Source organism: Trichomycterus rosablanca, chromosome 1, assembly GCF_030014385.1.
Source record: "Trichomycterus rosablanca isolate fTriRos1 chromosome 1, fTriRos1.hap1, whole genome shotgun sequence".
NCBI lineage: Eukaryota > Metazoa > Chordata > Actinopteri > Siluriformes > Trichomycteridae > Trichomycterus > Trichomycterus rosablanca.
The window spans coordinates 49877542-49896992 of NC_085988.1; the positions used below are offsets into that span (position 1 = coordinate 49877542).

General features: G+C 40.4%; 1 protein-coding gene across 1 annotated transcript in view; it reads right to left on the reverse strand.

The window, feature by feature from the left end:
* The window catches only part of chrm2a (cholinergic receptor, muscarinic 2a), a 212194-nt gene that overhangs the window by 127191 nt on the left and 65552 nt on the right, over positions 1–19451 (reverse strand). The window contains exon 2 of the mRNA XM_063003973.1: positions 16425–16559. The gene's annotated coding sequence lies outside the window, so the exon portion shown is untranslated. The remainder of the gene's footprint in view (positions 1–16424; positions 16560–19451) is intronic.

The following is a 19451-nucleotide window of genomic DNA, read 5'->3' on the forward strand; positions in this document are numbered from 1 at the left end:
TTTCAAGACATATTGCTTTGAGTTTTCTATCTTGACGCTTTGATGTCTTCCTTGGTCTACCAGTATGTTTCCCTTTTACAACCTTCCCATTTTGTTTGTACTTGGTCCAGATTTTAGACACAGCTGACTGGGAACAACCAACATCTTTTGCAATATTCCATGATTTACCTTCTTGAAGAAGTTTTATAATCCTCTCCTTTGTTTCAACTGACATCTCTCATGTTGGAGCCCTGATTCATGTCAATCTGCTTTGTGCAACAGCTCTCCAAGGTGTGAGCACTCTTTTTAAACTGAAGAATAATTAGCAAATTTAATCTGCTGCAGGTGTTTGTTTTAGAACCTCAAATTACAGTGATTTTTTCCTTAGAATTGAGTGATTCCATATTTCTTTCCTCTAACTGATCTAAAAAAAATCAATTGTAACTGACCACAACAATTATATTTCTTTCTTTTTTTATTGTTTCTTAATGCCAGAAGGTTGGAATTTTGAAAAATGATAGTTTTGTGGCATGTATGTGATTTATTTTTTTTTTCTACAAAATTAAACAATTGAACGAACATCCTCCAAGAGTGGCGATTCCATCATTTTTGCCAGGGGTTGTAGAACAAAACTAACAAAAAAGGGACAACTGCAAATGAATAAGGTGGCCAAAATAACAAAGACAATGTTACAAATGGAAAACACAGCCCACAATGGAGAATCTGGATAGAAAAGGGATAGCGCAGCACTGTGAACTGGTTTTCACAGTAAGACGGGGTGCTCCAGCCGTCTACGATAACCCAGCTCTCGGAAAAAAAGTTAAGATAGAGAGCACTCAGAACCAGTCAGGCCTGGCATTAGCAGCATTCTAATCACACCAGTTGGCCCACCCTGTGCATAACATCGTAACATCAATTTATACTGCCTAAGGGGCAATCTGCTCTCCCAGGGTGGTTTCGTTGTAAGACCGAAAAATGCCACAACATAAAGTGAGTTCCAGGAAAGAAATAAGTGTGCTGGCATCACACCACCAGAACGAAGCAAGCCCAATATCATGGCTACAGAGAAACAGCACGTTTGCCAACAGAGGAGCAGACAAAAGTGAGAGGGAGAAACTGTGATATATTGAAAATCTCCCACCTGAAGTAAATTAACAATCATGAAGCTCAGGTGATTAATCATCTATGCCTCCATGCCCCCTCTAACGACTAATTTGGCAGAGCAAAAGGACACGACTCTTAACATGACTCACTGCTGAACTAATTCAGCAGCTGTTATGTTACACCCTGCAATTTGGCTCATGCACTTACTGCCATCCTTCATCTTTGCTGTTCATTATATGTACTGTAACCTCACCATTAGTTAAAATGACATTACCAAATGCTTAGCATTAATACCAACCATTGTGGAATTCAGTATACAGTTCTCCATTGGTTTTAAGCCAGTGCATATTTTAATAGTCAGTCTGCTGTTTAAGTCATGTCTCATACTTTCTTCTTTTTTTTTTTTTGGTTGTTTTTGTTAGGGGTCGCCACAGCGGATCATTCATCTCCATCTTGCCTGTCCTAAGCATCCTCCTCTGTCACCCCTGCATGTCCTCTCTCACCGCATCCATTAACCTCCTCTTTGGCCTTTCTTTCCTCCTCCTGCTTAGCGGCTCCATTCTCAGCACCCTTCTCCCAATATACTGTAACTCTTATTCATCTTTTGCAAATGCCCAAACCATTTTAACCTCTCTTCCTCTTTCCTTTTTGTTCTGACCCTCTGATAACCTTGTTCCCAATCTCGACTATCCTCATCACTCAATGAGAATAGCAGCATCCTCATCTTTACCACCTCTTTTAGTGAATGCTACTGCCGCCAAACCATATAACATAGCAGGCCTTTACTTCTGTCTTTCCTTTTCACTCTGGCAAATACCCTTCTGTCACAAATCACTCCTGACACTTTATGCTATCCACTTCACCCTGCCTGCACTTTCTTTTTCACCTCTCTACCACATTTTTCATTACTACACTCAATCCAAGTATTTAAACTTGTCCACTTTCATCACCACAACTCCTTGTAACTTAACCTTTCCACCACCCTCCATCTATCTCACACAAATTTACTGTGTCGTAATTTGCTAAACTTTCATCCCCTTGCTTTCCAATGAACCCTTCTTTTCTCAAGGCTCTCCTCAACCTGCTCCCTACTCTCACTACAAATCACAATGTAATTGCGAACCTCATATTACATAAGGACCCCAGCCTAACCTTGTCCGTCAACTTGTCTATGACCTTTGCAAACAAAAAGAAGTCTGAACTAACCTCTGATCCAGTCCCACTTCTACTTTAAACCCATCCATCATTCCTACTGCACATCTCATTGCTGTCAGACTGTCCTCATACATATCTTGCACCACACTTACATACTTTTCTGCCACTCCAGATTTGCTCTCAGTATCCTACCATAAGCTCTTTCTAAATCTACTGTACACACAATGCAATTCCTTCTGGCCTTCCCTATACTTCTCCAACATTCTCAAAGCAAGCATTGCATCTTTGGTGAACTTTGCTGACAAGAAACCATATTGCTGCTCTCAAATCCTCACCTCTTTACTCAACCTGGTTTCCACTACTGCTATGGCTGATCAACTTTATGTCTCTGCAGTTTCTGCAACATTGCACATCAGCCTAAATCTTAAAAATCAGAACCATGTGCTTCTTTTCCACTCTTCAGGCATCCTCTTACATTGCAATATTTTGTTAAATCTCTCCTAAACATGTCAATGTCTTCATTGGCATGTCATCTGGGCCAACTGCCTTTTCACTCTTTATTCTCTTTACAGCTGCCTTCATCTCCTCCTTGCTAATTTAAGGCACTCTCTGGCTCACTTTCTCATCATCCAACCTTCTCTCTCTTTAATTTTCTTCATTCATCAGCTCATCAAAATACTCTTCATCATCTGAGTACACTCTCTTCATTTGTCACAACGATTCCATTTGCATCCTTCATCATTATAACCTGCTATATATCTTTCCCAGCTCTGTTCCTCCGTTTTGGTACAAGTCATTTTCACCTTCCTTAGTGTCCATCTTCTCATACACCTTGCCATATGCCTTTTTATTAGCCTCCGCCACTTCACTCTTTGCCTTACACCATGTCTCCTTGTATTTCTGTCTACTCTTTCTCTCTCTGGAGATCCCAGTTTTTTCCACCCATTTCCTCATTCCAACACCAAGTCTCTTTAACCTTTACATAACCTCCACAATCTGATCCTTGGTTCCACCCTCACTCCTTTCCTCCTCTTTACCTCCAAAGACATCCTACAGACCACTATCCAAAGCTGTCTAATAACATTCTCTCCTGCCACCACCTTACAGTCTCTAATATCTTTTTTTATTGCGTCTTCTGCATAGTATATAGTCCAACTGTGTGCACTTTAAAAACCTGTCTCAAACCACATGCTATTATAATAGCGCTAAATCATCAAATAAGTAGACCATGATTACCATCATTATATTCTAATTAGTAAATTGTGTGTCATTTGTGATGCAGCCAAAATAATAAAAAATAAAAATCAGGTGCCACTGTCAGTACTGTACAACTGTTAACAAGTTTGTCTTTATGATCAATGCAACACGGATTATCTCCTCATCACGGCACCTGTTAGTGGGTGGGATATATTAGGCAGCAAGTGAACATTTTATCCTTAAAGTCGATGTGTTAGAAGCAGGAAAAATGGGCAAGCATAAGGATTTGCGTGGGTTTGACAAGGGCCAAATTGTGATGGCTAGATGACTGGGTCAGAGCATCTCCAAATCTGCAGCTCTTGTGAGGTGTTCCCAGTCTGCAGTGGTCAGTATCTATCAGAAGTGGTCCAAGGAAGAAACAGTGGGTCAAAGGCAGCCAAGGCTCATTGATGCACGTGGGGAGCGAAGGCTGGCCCTGTGGTCCGATTCAACAGACAAGCTACTGTAGCTCAAACTGCTGAAGAAGTTAATGCTAGTTCTATTAGAAAGGTGTCAGAATACACAGTGCATCGCAGTTTGTTGTGTATGGGGCTGCATAGCCACAGATAAGTCAGGGTTGCCCATGCTGACCCCTGTCCACCACCGAAAGCGCCAACAATGGGCACGTGAGCATTGGAACTGGACCACGGAGCAATGTAAGAAGGTGGCCTTGTCTGATGAATCACATTTTTTTTACATCACGTAGATGGCCGGGTGCGTGTGTGTCACTTACCTGGGAAACACATGGCACCAGGATGCACTATGGGAAGAAGGCAAGCCGGCGGAGGCAGTGTGATGCTTTGGGCAGTGTTCTGCTGGGAAACCTTGGGTCCTGCCATCCATGTGGATGTTACTTTGACATGTACCACCTACCTAAGCATTGTTGCAGACCATGTACACCCTTTCATGAAAACGGTATTCCCTGATGGCTGAATAATGCGCCCTGCTAGAAAGCAAAATGGTTCAGGAATGGTTTGAGGAGCACAACAACGAGTTTAAGGTGTTGACTTGGCCTCCAAATTCCCCAGATCTCAATCCAATCAAGCATCTGTGGGATGTGCTGGACAAACAAGTCCGATCCATGGAGGCTCCACCTTGCAACTTACAGGAGTTACAGGATCTGCTGCTAACATCTTGGTTCCAGATACCATTGCACACCTTCAGGGGTCTAGTGGAGTCCATGCCTCGACGGGTCAGGGCTGTTTTGGCAGCAAAAGGGGGACCAACACAATATTAGGAAGGTAGACATAATGTTATGCCTGATCGGTGTAGTTGCCAAGTAAAACACAGAGCACATTGCATGTCAAAAATAAATAATTTTGGTGGACAAAAGCTATTCTGATAAAACAGACTACACTGGGTAAGTGGTAAAAGTGAACATGAGCTAATAGACCACTTGTAAATTGAATACATCTCAATGTATCAATGATTCATTGTTTAAGCCTCCTTTACTAAGTTTAAAAGATACATTCTTTGGGAATATTTTTGGTATAAGATCTAGCCATTTTATCTTTGCCCATCCTTGCGCTTTTATAAAAAAGCGGCATATGTTTATATATAAGATTATGATGCATGGTAATACTGTGGAATAGAGTGAATAGGACAATGAAGGTATTGTAAGAACTGGTGAGAATGGTAAGCATTAGCCTCTATTTTTTATTGAGAGTGGTTTCAGTATGTCTGTGTGTCTGTATCTCAATATGGCACCACTGATCACTGAATCCCGGCCTGTGCAGACTGAGATTTTGTTTGGTTGTTTGAGGATTTGTCCCCATATCTATCTTGGACAAAGAAGCTTTGCTGCATTGTCCTGGTGACAACAATGCTGAATAAAAATGGCATCAGCAATCCAGAAGGACCATATAACATTCAAGGGCCACATTTCTGGGTTTGCTGGAGAAGCACTCTGATCCCACTATTTGAAAACATGAACCAGCCAGATACACTTAACCAGCAAAATTCTAACACTCTAAATACATCACACGGAGATGCTGAACTGTGCTGAATGAGTGGGCAATTGAACTTTTAATTTAACATCCTGAAATGAGTTGTTACACCTCATGCACTCGAGGCCAGAATAACAGTTAAGGTGTTAATTTGATCCTTGTGAGTTTAATGTGTGGTAAATTAACAGCAACAATGTTTTCTTCTCTAGTGCTAAGGGACTGCAGGTTATTCTTTATGTCTGTGCCTCAGCAGGAATATGCATTGCTTAATAATTAAATAGACTTATACTATTAATCTTATAAAGATTTTGTATGGCTGATATTTTCATATAAATCTTTAAATGTCTGTCTGCATTGCCATTTTTGGCTTGCACAGGGGGCACAGAGGTGCAGATGATTGATATGTTGGTTTCATCATCAAGCATTTGCTCCAGGTGGGGGTGTTTCTATACATCATGGTTTTACTCTTTCAGACTTACAAGCTACTCTGTTGACAACATGCTATCTCTGCAAAACAATGATGCAGGGCTTGGCCCGGTCCTGTTTTCAGCTGTAATGGGATGTCGGCATCCCTTTTTTAGGGTGCTTTAAGAGTGTCATGTTTGGAATAACCCTGGATAAGCAAGGTGCCCCAGAGGATGTGTGATTACCCTTTTTCTGGAGTGGTCCCTATATAGTGGAATCATGCTGGCCGTGGGACTTGCCAGTTGAAGGTGTGGACTTTTGCCATCCCTGGCTTGTGTTTACGGTTTCTTATGTTTCCAGGCTGGAGCAGCCTGTCATATTGTAACAGCTACCTCTCTGTTCTTTACTATCCCTCTTTTATGTAGTTTCTCCCTTGCAGGCTGTGAATGTTTTTGTGTCTTTTATTTGTTACTTTGTTTCAGGTTTTTTGGCCACCTTATTTATTTGTGATGCACAATTGGCTAGGCCTGGGAAGGGCTCACATGTACTAATGTACTAACTACTGTAATAAAATACTAGTTCTGAGACACTTTAAAAAAGGTGAGAACTCTAAGAGTTTCCTGGTGATGTCTAGGCTCAAACACAATCTGGTACTGAGTTTTATGACACGTTAAAGCAAGAAGACCACAAAAAAACTCTTCCACTTTTGGTGCAAATAATTTTAAATGCTGTTTAAATTCCCGTAAGAAAGGTACTATAGTGCTCTAATGCTTTTTCCAGCTTTCTATTAAAAACTCCCTGGAGACTTTGACCATAAGGCAGTTTTTTTCTACCAAACCTCCATCATCAATGTTTGCACAGATAAAGGCTTCTCTGTGGGTTTGTGATTAGTGTCCTCTGTGTTCTTTTTCTCTGTATCTTACAATTATCATCCTACTGTTGAGTGTAGTGCAGTGGGGGCTCTTGTCTCAGATGCCAAGCATCCAATATGCTTTCATGCTGTTTAGAGATCAGTCTAACTCACATACACCGATCAGCAATAACATTAAAACCACCTCCTTGTTTCTACACACATTGTCTATTTTATTGACTTCACTTACCATAAAGAAGCACTTTGTAGTTCCACAGTTACTGACTGTAGTACATCTGTTTCTCTGCATGCTTTGTTAGCCCTCTTTCATGCTGCTAGAGCAGGTATTATTTGGGTGGTGGTTCATTCTCAGCACTGCAGTGACACTAACATGGTGGTGGTGTGTTAGTGTGTGTTGTGCTGGTATGAGTGGATCAGACACAGTAATGCTGCTGGAGTTTTTAAACACCTCACTGTCACTGCTGGACTGAGAATAGTCCACCAACCAAAAATATCCAGCCAACAGCGCCCTGTGGGCAGCGTCCTTTGACCACTGATGAAGGTCTAGAAGATGACCAACTCAAACAGCAGCAATAGATGAGCGATCGTCTCTGACTTTACATCTACAAGGTGGACCAACTAGATAGGAGTGTCTAATGTAGGAGTGGACAGTGAGTGGACACAGTATTAAAAAAACTCCAGCAGCGCTGCTGTGTCTTATCCACTTATACCAGCACAACACACACTAACACACTACCATGTCATTGTCACTGCAGTGCTGAGAATGATCCACCATCTAAATAATACCTGCTCTGTAGTGGTCCTGTGGGGTCCTGATCATTAAAAACAGGGTGAAAGCAGGCTAAAAAAAGAATGTAGAGAAACAGATGGACTACAGTCAGTAATTGTAGAACTACAAAGTGCTTCTATATGGTAAGTGGAGCTGATAAAATGGACAGTGAGTGTAGAAACAAGGAGGTGGTTTTAATGGTATGGCTGATCAGTGTATATTGTTTTGCTAATATTATTATCTCAAACACTCATCAATGGTCTAATGCTAAAAACCCACTTTATATCAGTGGTAGTGGGTGATGGATACTTGTACTCACTTGTTTGCACTCAATTTAGAAGACTGGTTCAAGCTTTACCAATACATTGTATTCAGTGACGTGTAAATTTGCATAAAAGTGTCTTCCATAAGTGTAAATGAACAATTAAAAAATAATGACCATATACTGACGAGCTAAAACATTAGGACCACTCCCCAACAGTGTGAATAGCAGTGTAATGAATGTAACTACTAACAACACATACATTTAGTACATGTGCTGAATGCAGCAGATAAAATTAGGTATAAAGACCTGAGTGTCCTGTGTGACCAATGACCTTAAGTGTCCACAAACTTTTGGCCACATAGTATTTTAAATAACTAGTTGTAACGTATTAGGGCTAGACTTGACAAGAAGGAACACACATGCAGAGATGTTATACAAAAACATTTAATAATAGAAAAACACAAGACAAGTGTACACATGACAAGACATATAAACACGTGACCTATGCTAAGCTAACATCAAACAAGTGTAAACTAAATGCTTTGCTAACCGCTAAGACTAATCTAAACCCATAACGTGACTAAACTATACTAAACACTAAGCTAAGCGCTACACTAAACAAGAATTTAGACCAACAAACAGGAACAAGACTTAACAAGACTTCTGAGCATGAATAAGAACAAACGAACATGAGCAGACAGACTGACATTACAAAGGCGATAGCAAAACCAGAAGTGTCTCCAATTGACTGATCCACGGGCCTCCTTAAATGCCCTGAGCATTTTCCCTAAACAAGGTGCACCTGTGGATCATCAACAGGTGACCAATCACAAATAAGGGCGTTGCCTTAACTGAATACACACACCATAAACAAACATGTGCCCCATGAGAGGTGGGTGTGCCAGGTGCTCATAAGTTCCAGGAGCACAGAGGCTGCATTTGTGACACTAGTAAATTTTGTATAAACCTTATCACTTTAAAATATTTTAATTACATTTCCTGAAAGTGCTCTGGTTTATCTTAGTTTAGGTCATTAAAATCAAACCCAGGTTCATTCAGTCCCTTAATTAAAGCATAATTAAAATACCCAGTCCACAAATGTTTAATAGAGGTGGGCTTGGTTTGCAGCCTTTCAAAGCCTATAACGATTTACCAGCAGAGGAAAGCAATAAACCTTGATTTAACCTAAATGCACAGAGCAAGACAAATATGCAACACAAACTGCCGAAGTGACAAAATGAGCACCAGAGAATGGACCTAATTAAAACGGGACACATAATGGATCACTGAGTTCAAACACATACACACAAATTATTTAATATAATATACTTAATAATAATTATTAATATAATTCATATAATAAATAAGCAATATTTGCTTATTATAATACACTGATCAGCCATAATATTAAAACCACCTCCTTGTTTCTACACTCACTGTCCATTTTATCAGCTCCACTTACCATATAGAAACACGTTGTAGTTCTACAATTACTGACTGTAGTTCATCTATTTCTCTGCATACTTTTTTAACCTGCTTTCACCCTGTCCTTCAATGGTCAGGACCCCCACAGAGCAGGTATTATTTAGGTGGTGGATGATTCTCAGCACTGCAGTGACAATGGCATGGTGGTGGTGTGTTAGTGTGTGTTGTGCTGGTATGAGTGGATCAGACACAGCAGCGCTAATGGAGTTTTTAAATATCGTGTCCACACACTGTCCACTCTATTAGACAGTCCTACCTAGTTGGTCCACCTTGTAAATGTAAAGTCAGAGACGATCGCTCATCTATTGCTGCTGTTTGAGTTGGTCATCTTCTAGACCTTCATCAGCGGTCACAGGACACTGCCCACGGGACGCTGTCGGCTGGGTGTTTTGGTTGGTGGACTGTTCTCAGTCCAGCAGTGACAGTGATGTGATTAAAAACTCCATCAGCGCTGCTATCTTCTACATACATTAATCGAGAATTCTATAAACTACACCTATCACATACACCGATCAGCCATAACATTAAAACCACCTCCTTGTTTCTACACTCATTGTCCATTTTATCAGCTCCACTTATCATACAGAAGCACTTTATAGTTCTACAATTATTGACTGTAGTCCATTTGTTTTTCTGCATGCTTTGTTAGCCCCTTTTCATGCTGTTCTTCAATGGTCAGGACCCCCACAGGACGACTACAGAGCAGGTATACTAGGTAGGCATGTGTAATAGAGTGGACAGTGAGTGGACACGGTATTTAAAAACTCCAGCAGCGCTGCTGTGTCTGATCCACTCATACCAGCACAACACACACTAACACACCACCACCATGTCAGTGTCACTGCAGTGCTGAGAATCATCCACCACCTAAATTCCTGTTCTGTAGTGGTCCTGTGGGGGTCCTGACCAATGAAGAACAGGGTGAAAGCAGGCTAAAAAAGTATGTAGAGAAACAGATGGACTACAGTCAATAATTGTAGAACTACAAAGTGCTTCTATATGGTAAGTGGAGCTGATAAAATGGACAGTGAGTGTAGAAACAAGGAGGTGGTTTTAATGTTATGGCTGATCAGTGTAGATCAATCACGTGTAGACTGAAACAGGGATGTGTCCTTGCACTTACCTCGTTTGCCATCTACCTCGCCGCCATGATGTATGAGATACCACCCAACAACCCCGGCATTGAAATGAGGTACAGACTGGATGGAGGACTATTCAACCTGTCCCGTCTGAGATCCAGAAGCCTGGTTTCCACCTTCAAAGTCACCGAAATTCAATACACAGACAACAACGCTGCACCAACCCACTCAGTCGAAGACCTACAAACATCAGTCACACACACTTTGGCATGACCGTGAATGCCTCAAAGACCAAGATCCTCGCACAACCGCCTCCTAGGACTTCCTTACCAGACTTCAACATCTCAATCAATAAGAAGATCCTAGAATGCGTGGACCACTTCCCATACCTTGGCGGCATCCTGTCCACGCAGTGCACGTCATCTAAGGACTTAGAAAACGAAATCCAAGTGGCACATCAAGCTTTCGGAAGACTCCACCAGCCGTGTCTTCCATAACAAGGATCTGACCCATCGAACAAAACTCATGGTCTACAACGCCGTCGTTGCATCTACTCTTCTTTATGGGTTCGAAACCTGGACCCTCTACCGAGCAGATTGAAAGAAGTTGGACAGAAGCTGCGAGCCATCCTCAACATCAACTGGGATGATTATGTGACCAACAACTCCATACTGAAAAGAGCTTCCTCTGTCAGCATTGAAGCATCAATCATGAAACATCAACTCCAGTGGATAGGCCATGTAACTCGCATGTCAGGAGATCGACTTTCATGACGGATCCTGTTCGGTGAACTCGCATCGGATCGCAACGACCCCTCGGTGCCCCAAGGAAACGCTACAAAGATTCTCCACTGTGGAGAAGAGCTGTCAAACAAGGATTTACACTCTTCGAAGCCAACAGAAGAGTGGAAGTGGAAGCGAGACGACAACGGAGGAAGGAAAGAGCATGGCAACCCCGAGCTCTTACAATCCCCTGTGAACAATGTCAAAGAATGTTTGCCTCAAGAACTGGCCTCACCAGCCATCAGAGAGCCAAACACTGACGATGAACCAAGCGTCGTACTTGAGATCTATCTTTGGATTACGAGGGGACGCCATCATCATGGTTGTAGCAGCGTCATATGATCAGAAAGTGTCTATTAATGAAAAGAAGATTAACATGCAACTGTACACCTACAAGTGCTGGTTACTTGTTCATAATAAAGAGGCCAGAACGTTTAAACAGTATGTAAAATCCCACCAACACTGCTGCACCTGATTCACTCATACAATTACAACACACACTACCATGTAATTTCCATGTTTGTGTCATTGCAGTGCTAAGAATGGTCCAGCATCCAACATAATCAGTAAGGGTCCCATGGGGGTCACCTTTGATTCATAACTGGTGTACATGGTAGGGTGGTTACAATGTGTACAGAGCAAAAGATGGGCTACAGTCAGTACTTGCATAACCTCAAAATTAATCTGTTTGGTAGGTGTCTGTCCTGATGCTAATTAACACTGGTGTTCAGTTCTCTCCAACTAGGTGTTCTAATATACCAGTGGTTGAACCTATAATAAAAATATAATTGCTGAAAAATCTGACTGTTTAAATGCAGCCTTAAGAGTTGCCAGTCCACCTTCTGCATGTTTTTAGGTGAAGGGTGAAATAAAATTAAAGTACCTTCAGAAAGAACCCACAGAGAACTGTTAGAGGTGGAGAAGACATCAAAACAATCATTTATTTATTTATTCATTTACTATTTTGCTGACTGCTTAATCAAGATGAGTCTGGTCCAAAACAGAAAACCTGCCAGCATGGAAGAAATACACCCCAGACAGGCTGCCAGTCCATCACATTGCATGTATTTTATGCATCCATGGGCTAAACAGAAGGAGCCACAAGCATGATCAGTGCTGTATTAGTGTGTGTGTGTGTGTGTGTGTGTGTGTGTGAGAGTTGCTAAGTACCTTCCTGATTAGTCCTGTTTGGTTTGCTCTCATATATAATGTATGCTAAAGACTGAACTGTACACTAGATAAATGAGCCAACAGATAGAAAACACCAAGACCTGCAATCTCTGTCTACTAAGCTAATTTAATACACACACACACGCACACACAAACACTAATCTAATAAACACACACATCCCTTTGATAACTGTTGCAAAAAAACAGAAGGGTAATTAGGAGGTACAGACCTCTGGATGAATACTAACCCTTTGTGTATAAAAGGAATCAAGAAGCAACACAGAGATCCGAGTTCTACATGTTCTTCCCCTGTCCACATAAGTTGTCATTAAAACAAAATGTATACAGTAATCCCTCGCTATATCGCACTTCGACTTTCGCGGCTTCACTCTATCGCGGATTTTATATGCAAGCATATCTAAATATAAATCGCAGATTTTTCGCTGGTTCGCGGATTTTTCGCTGGTTCGCAAATTTCTGCGGACAAGGAGTCTTTTTATTTCTGATACATGCTTCCTCAGTTGGTTTACCCAGTTGATTTCATACACGGGACGCTATTGGCGGATGGCTGAGAAGCTACCCAATCAGAGCACGCGGTTAAGTATCCTGGGTGCTGTTTGGCTCAGCGAAGGAGAGAAGCATTAGATTCCGCTTTATGCTGTATAACTGTGCGGGAAATGTTTATAAGAGTGTGGGTGGGTTTTTAAGGGCTTAAAATATATAAAAATGACCATATAAACACATGGTTTTTACTTCGCGGATTTTCACCTTTCGCGGGGGGTTCTGGAACGCAACCCCAGCAATCGAGGAGAGATTACTGTATTGCTTTTAATTGTCCTTTAGGTGGTAATACAACCCCAAATCATATAAAAGCTGGGAGAGTATGAAAAATAAACATTATGGACACAAGATATGTCTGATTAATTTCATTTTATTTGTTAATATGCATCCATTTCAGGCATGTAACACATTCAAAAAATGTTAGGTCGGGGCAATTTAGGGCTAGTAATGAGGTAAAAATTTAAGGGATTTCTTTATCTACTGTGCATAATATCATTAAATCATTTAAGGAATCTGGAGGAATATTAGTGCATAAATGGCAAATCCACAAGCCTAAGCTGAACATCCATGATCTTCAATCCCTTCGACGGCATCAGGAACAGTCATTCATCAATAGCTAATATAACCACATAGGCAAGGGATTACGTTGGCAAACATTTGTCCAAAGACAAAAAGGACCATCAGAAAAACATCCATAAGCCAGAGTCGGTCATGGTATGGGTTTTGTCAGAGCCCTTGGCAAAAGTAACAGTATACTCAGATTTTAGAGCAACATATGCTGCCTTCAAGATGAAATTTCACCAGGGACATCCATGCATTTTTCAAATTGACAGTGCAAAACCACTGGACTGGCCTGCCAAAAAGAATGTGTGGAGAATTCAGTGACAACCCCATACTGTCGCAGACCTTAATGCCTAGTTCACACTTCATGACTCAAAATCATGTAGTGTGAAAGGTGTTGCGATCAGGTTGTGATTGTTGTAAATGCAAGATACAGAAGGGACACCCGTGGGGAGGGGGTGGAGGGGGTGTGGAACAGGTGCCTAATATAGTTTTTATCAGAATGCATCAGCACACACACAAGCTTTACAGTATTTGTGACTTGTCGTCCACGCCAAACTATAATATCAACGCTGCATTGCAAAGTATATTTATTTCTCTTCATACCCAAATCCCCCCCTTTAGCCAGATACATTCATTTTTCCTACTTGTTTTTCAGCACACACAAGCAACATTGATTGCTCGCTTCCTGTTGATGTGAATTTTTGGACATGATATCGTTATACTGCTTGTCACTTCTTGCGTGTATTTTCGTGACAAAACATAGTTTGAAAGACCAGACAGACTCATCAAAGTTTCCTCCTGGTGAAAGATTGTGTAGTGTGTGACTCCCTATCGCTGATCAGTCGTGTAGTGTGAAAACCACAACGACTTAAAAGACTCCCGATTACAAGAGATCCAGTTGTGTAGTGTGAACTGTACAGCGATCTAAACACCTTAAAAGTCGTGTAGTGTAAACTTAGCATAAGCCGTGTATGCACGAAGAATGGGACAAAACACCTGAAACACTTTGCCTTGTATTCTTGGTGCCAAAATTTCTTAAGTGTTGTGAGATGGCAAAATTACAGTGGTAAATGCTTTACTGTCCCAACATTTTTGGAACATGTTTCAGGCCTAAAATGCAGGAATAGATGTATATTAACAAATGAAACAAAATTTACCAAACAAAACAGGTCTTATTTTGGGTTTATATTGTCAAAGATAAAATAAAGGTCAAGATGCAAATGAGTGCATGTTTCCTTGTAATAGGGTAGGTTTCTGTTTTGCACCTTGTGTTTCTGGCTGCCAGCAGATCCGTTAATGTTGTCCCAATACCAAAATGTCACCAACACCACATTAACTACTGATTAAATGAATTACAAGACTTTCATCAGTAGCATGGTAAGACTCCTGCTCATGAGGAATGGGTCATTAAAATGTTCATTCCTTATCCATGTTGGTGTCCTCCACATGTTTTCTTCCCACATGTGCAGAATTTAAATTGGCCTAGAGTGAGTGAGTGAGCGAGTGCCTGAGTGAGTGTATGTTATGTATAAATAGATGAATGGATGAAGGAATTAAGAAATGAATAAATCACTGTGTATAAATGAGAGAGTGACATTCTGACAGAACAGAGCCCACAGTCCTGTATGCTAAGGCACCGTAACAATTAAGGTGAAAGCCATGTGGATTAGAGCTCTCCTCTGCCTTATTATCACACCTGTGTGGGTTTATTTAGGTCTTACCACAGCTCAGCAGTGCTTACACTAAAAAGTGGGCTTTTAGTCAGTCGGCTTTCTACCAACATAGATTCACACACACATCCTAGTCATAAGATTTAAAAAATTAAATAAAAGAAAACAAAGAAAAAAACTACAGTATGAATATATAAAAACCCAATATACACACAACAAGGTGATTGGCTGAGTATTTGTCATTATATGTGATGACCTGTTACAAAACCGTCATAGTGGTGAAGCAAGTCACTACAATACTTCACTATTAGTAGATGCTGAAGCACCTCGCCAACTTACCACAAAAGTCCATCATCAATGTCACGTTTAACAAAGCTCAAAATGAATACTTGTGGTGAAACACATGTGTTTAAGTCATTCTAGACATGGCATGTGGGCTTCATGTATGTCTGACCCATTGGAATGCTAGCTGCACTAAATAATTGAAATAGAGCAAATAATAAGGTAAAGCATTTAACACTTTGTAATGCTGCCATTCCTTCTTAAAAAATGCATCAAGGCACCAAGGATACCAAGTGATCAAGAGTTTTTAAGTGGCATTTGTGCATGTAACTCCATATTGTAGTGTTTAACAAAATTTTGCCAAAGTAACCCCTTGCTATGCAATTATATCAGCTATTGCTGAATGGTCCTTGTTGCAGTGCCATCGTAGATCACAGGTTCACCTTAGGTGTATACCCATGCCTTTTACACACTAAAATTCCTCCAGATTCCTCACATTCCTTGATTCATTTAATAATATTATACACTACATATAGAGGGAGAAATCCCTTTCAATCCTTTATGGGGGAACATTGTTTTTAAAGAATTCTCTTACACACATATTGACAAACTGTATATATAATTATAGCTTTGTGCTATGAATAAGTAAGTAATAAGATTAGGGGTCTTGCCTTGCTCAAAAGCCCAACAGTTGCAGTACTGTGACTGAACTTTCAACCTACTGATTAGTAGTCTACAATGTTTACTACTGAACCATCTCTGCCTAGACCAACTTTCTGTAATTAATCCTTTACCGTAAACTTCAAATCACAAAGGTGACAAGCTTAAACAGGATTTTAACCCAGGACCCCCAAAGCAAGTCAACTAAAGAACACATTTCTTAGCCAGCTTGGACAGAGACATACAGTATAATCTTTCAATCTGATAAAAATGTTCAAGCTGATTGCATAACTCTCATTTTGTCTACACTATTGGTGGTGTATGCTTTCAAATTGAAATTATATGACTGCAATTAAATGATCTGATAGAAAACCATCGTGTTGTGTCAACACATCCTATGCAAAATAATGAAGGTCCTAATTAATAAACACATTGAATTACCTTGATTTCCAAGGAAGAGCAGCCTCTCCTAGGGAACGTAGCAACAGAGCTGAATTCCAGTTCCTAGAATTGCTGACTTGGTGTGTTGACCTGGTGTTTCCAGAATCTCAGGATGTTAAATTGCATTTATAAAGCCTGCAAAAGCAGATAAAAATGTTCATATTACAAGTTGTCTATTACTTCAGTGCTAAGTCATGTCTAAATCACGAGGGTTCTTCAAAACGTTTTTGCACTTTTAAAACTCTATTTATTAAAATCTTTTAAAACAAATTACATCACTTTTCTACGTAGTCACCTTCCGGTGCATTTTTCTCAGCATCATATCAACTTTTTAATGCCATCAGTAAACAATGTTTTTGGTTATATAATTTATTTTGTCTTAAAATGATTAAACTACGTGTTTAATACACACAATTGGCATCGTTTGTATAATTCTGTTTATTATAATGGCTTGGATGAAGATTAGGCAACATTTTATGGATAATAATGCATAATTGTTGGTCTTTCATACAGTGAATATAAAAAGTCTACACATCTCTGGTTTCCTCCCACAGTACAAAGACGTGCAAGTGAGGTGAATTGGAGATGCTAAATTGTCCAAGACTGTATTTGATATAACCTTGTGAACTGATGAATTTTGTGTAATGAGTAACTGCTTCTGTCATGAATGTAACCAAAAGTGTAAAACATGATGTTAAAATTCTAATAAACAAAAACAAACACATCCCTGGTAAAATACCAGATTTTTGTGTAGTAAAAAAACCAGACCCAAAATAAATCACTTCAGATTTTTAATGTAATTTGTCAACTGAAAACAAACTAAAATCATAAAAATAAAAGGGTAAAATAATGTGGTTGCATAAGTGTGCAAATCTTCTTATAATTGCTAATTTAAGATATACCATGCTAAAGGACTTCAAGCAAACAAGACTGAATGCTATCATAATATCAAAAGATGTAACAATGGGCTAGACGAGACAGTAGAGGGGTGGACACACATGCAGAGATGCTGCTTAACAATGTGTTTAATAATAACAAAAAGACAAGACAAGGTACAAGACGACACACTACTACACAAACTATGCTAACTTCTAAGCTAACTGCTAAACACACATAACTAAGCTAAATGCTAAAGCTAAACATGAACTAACTAACCTATACTAGACCCTAAGCTAAGCTAACACCAAATATGAACAACACTTACCAAGACTTTTAAGCATGGACTAACTGATAAGCGCATAAACATAAACCCAGCCCCAAACCCAGCCCCAAACCCAGCCCCAGCCCCAGCCCCAGCCCCAGCCCCAGCCCCAGCCCCAGCCCCAGCCCCAGCCCCAAACCCAAACCCAAACCCAAACCCAAACCCAAACCCAAACCCAAACCCAAACCCAAACCCAAACCCAGCAGGGAAAACCAGATCAAATCAAAATAACATGACCTAGGAACCTTAGCATTACCTACAACAAGGTGCAGCTGTGGACAATTAGCAGCAAACCAGTCATGATAAGGGGCGTCGACCTGGCACTTGAAAACACTCCATCATGTGCTCCTGTAGAGAAGGGCGTGGCACATAAACAAACTCCAGGGGCACAGAGGCTTATTTGTTACAAAAGGTGCTTCAACAAGGTATTAATTTAAGGGTGTGCATATTTATGCAAGCACATTATTTTATGTCATAAAATTCATAAAAGCTTTTAAAAGCTGGGTTAGCTCTGCCGTTAAGGACCTGCGCATGGTTCTTAACCTTGCTAATCAGGTTTGCATTAGGTGTGAGGCAATCCAGAAGTACATAACATTAAAACCACCTCCTTGTTTCTACACACACTGTCCATTTTATCAGCTTTACTTACCATACAGAAGCACTTTGTAGTTACAATTACTGTACAATTACTGACTATAGTCCATCTATTTCTCTACATACTTTTTAGCCTGCTTTCACCCTGTTCTTTAATGGTCAGGACCACCACAGAGCAGGTATTATTTAGGTGGTGGATCATTGTCAGCACTGCAGTGACACTGACATGGTGGTGGTGTGTTAGTGTGTGTTGTGTTGGTATGAGTGGATCAGACACAGCAGCGCTGCTGGAGTTTTTAAAATGTCCACTCACTGTCCACTCTATTAGACACTCCTACCTAGTTGGTCCACCTTGTAGATGTAAAGTCAGAGACGATCACTCATCTATTGATGCTGTTTGAGTTGTCATCAGTGGTCACAAGACGCTGCCCACGGGGCGCCGTTGGCTGGATATTTTTGGTTGGTGGACTATTCTCAGTCCAGCAGTGACAGTGAGGTGTTTAAAAACAGCATCAATAGATGAGCGATCGTCTCTGACTTTACATCTGCAAGGTGGACCAACTAGGTAGGAGTGTCTAATAGAGTGGACAGTGAGTGGACATTTTAAAAACTCCAGCAGCGCTGCTGTGTCTGATCCACTCATACCAGCACAACACACACTAACACACCACCACCATGTCATTGTCACTGCAGTGCTGAGAATGATCCACCACCCAAATAATACCTGCTCTGTAGTGGTCTTGGGAGAGTCCTGACCATTGAAGAACAGCATAAAAGGGGGCTACCAAAGCATGCAGAGAAATAGATAGTAATTGTAGAACTTCAAAGTACTTCTATAAGGTAAGTGGAGCTGATAAAATGGACAGTGAGTGTAGAAACAAGGAGGTGGTTTTAATGTTATGGCTGATCTGTGTATTTTAAACAGTGCCAATCCTCCTATTGAGAAGTGTTAAAAACGGAAAACTGGAGTACTACATGGACATGGGAAAAACATGGCAGTGAATGGAGGCAAAGATCAAACCCAGGTCCTCTGGATCCTTGAGCTACTATTAGTGTCACCTTAATGCCCATGTTGTATTTTGGAAAACTCAAAATTAAAGTAATTGTTAAAACAAAAAGGTGTTCCAATCTTTTAGTAACAGAAGAACTATAGCAAAATAACTTAAATTCCAAAGCTTCCATATCCCTGTTTTTATTTAAAATATTAGATCTTTTTATGTAAAATATGTGCA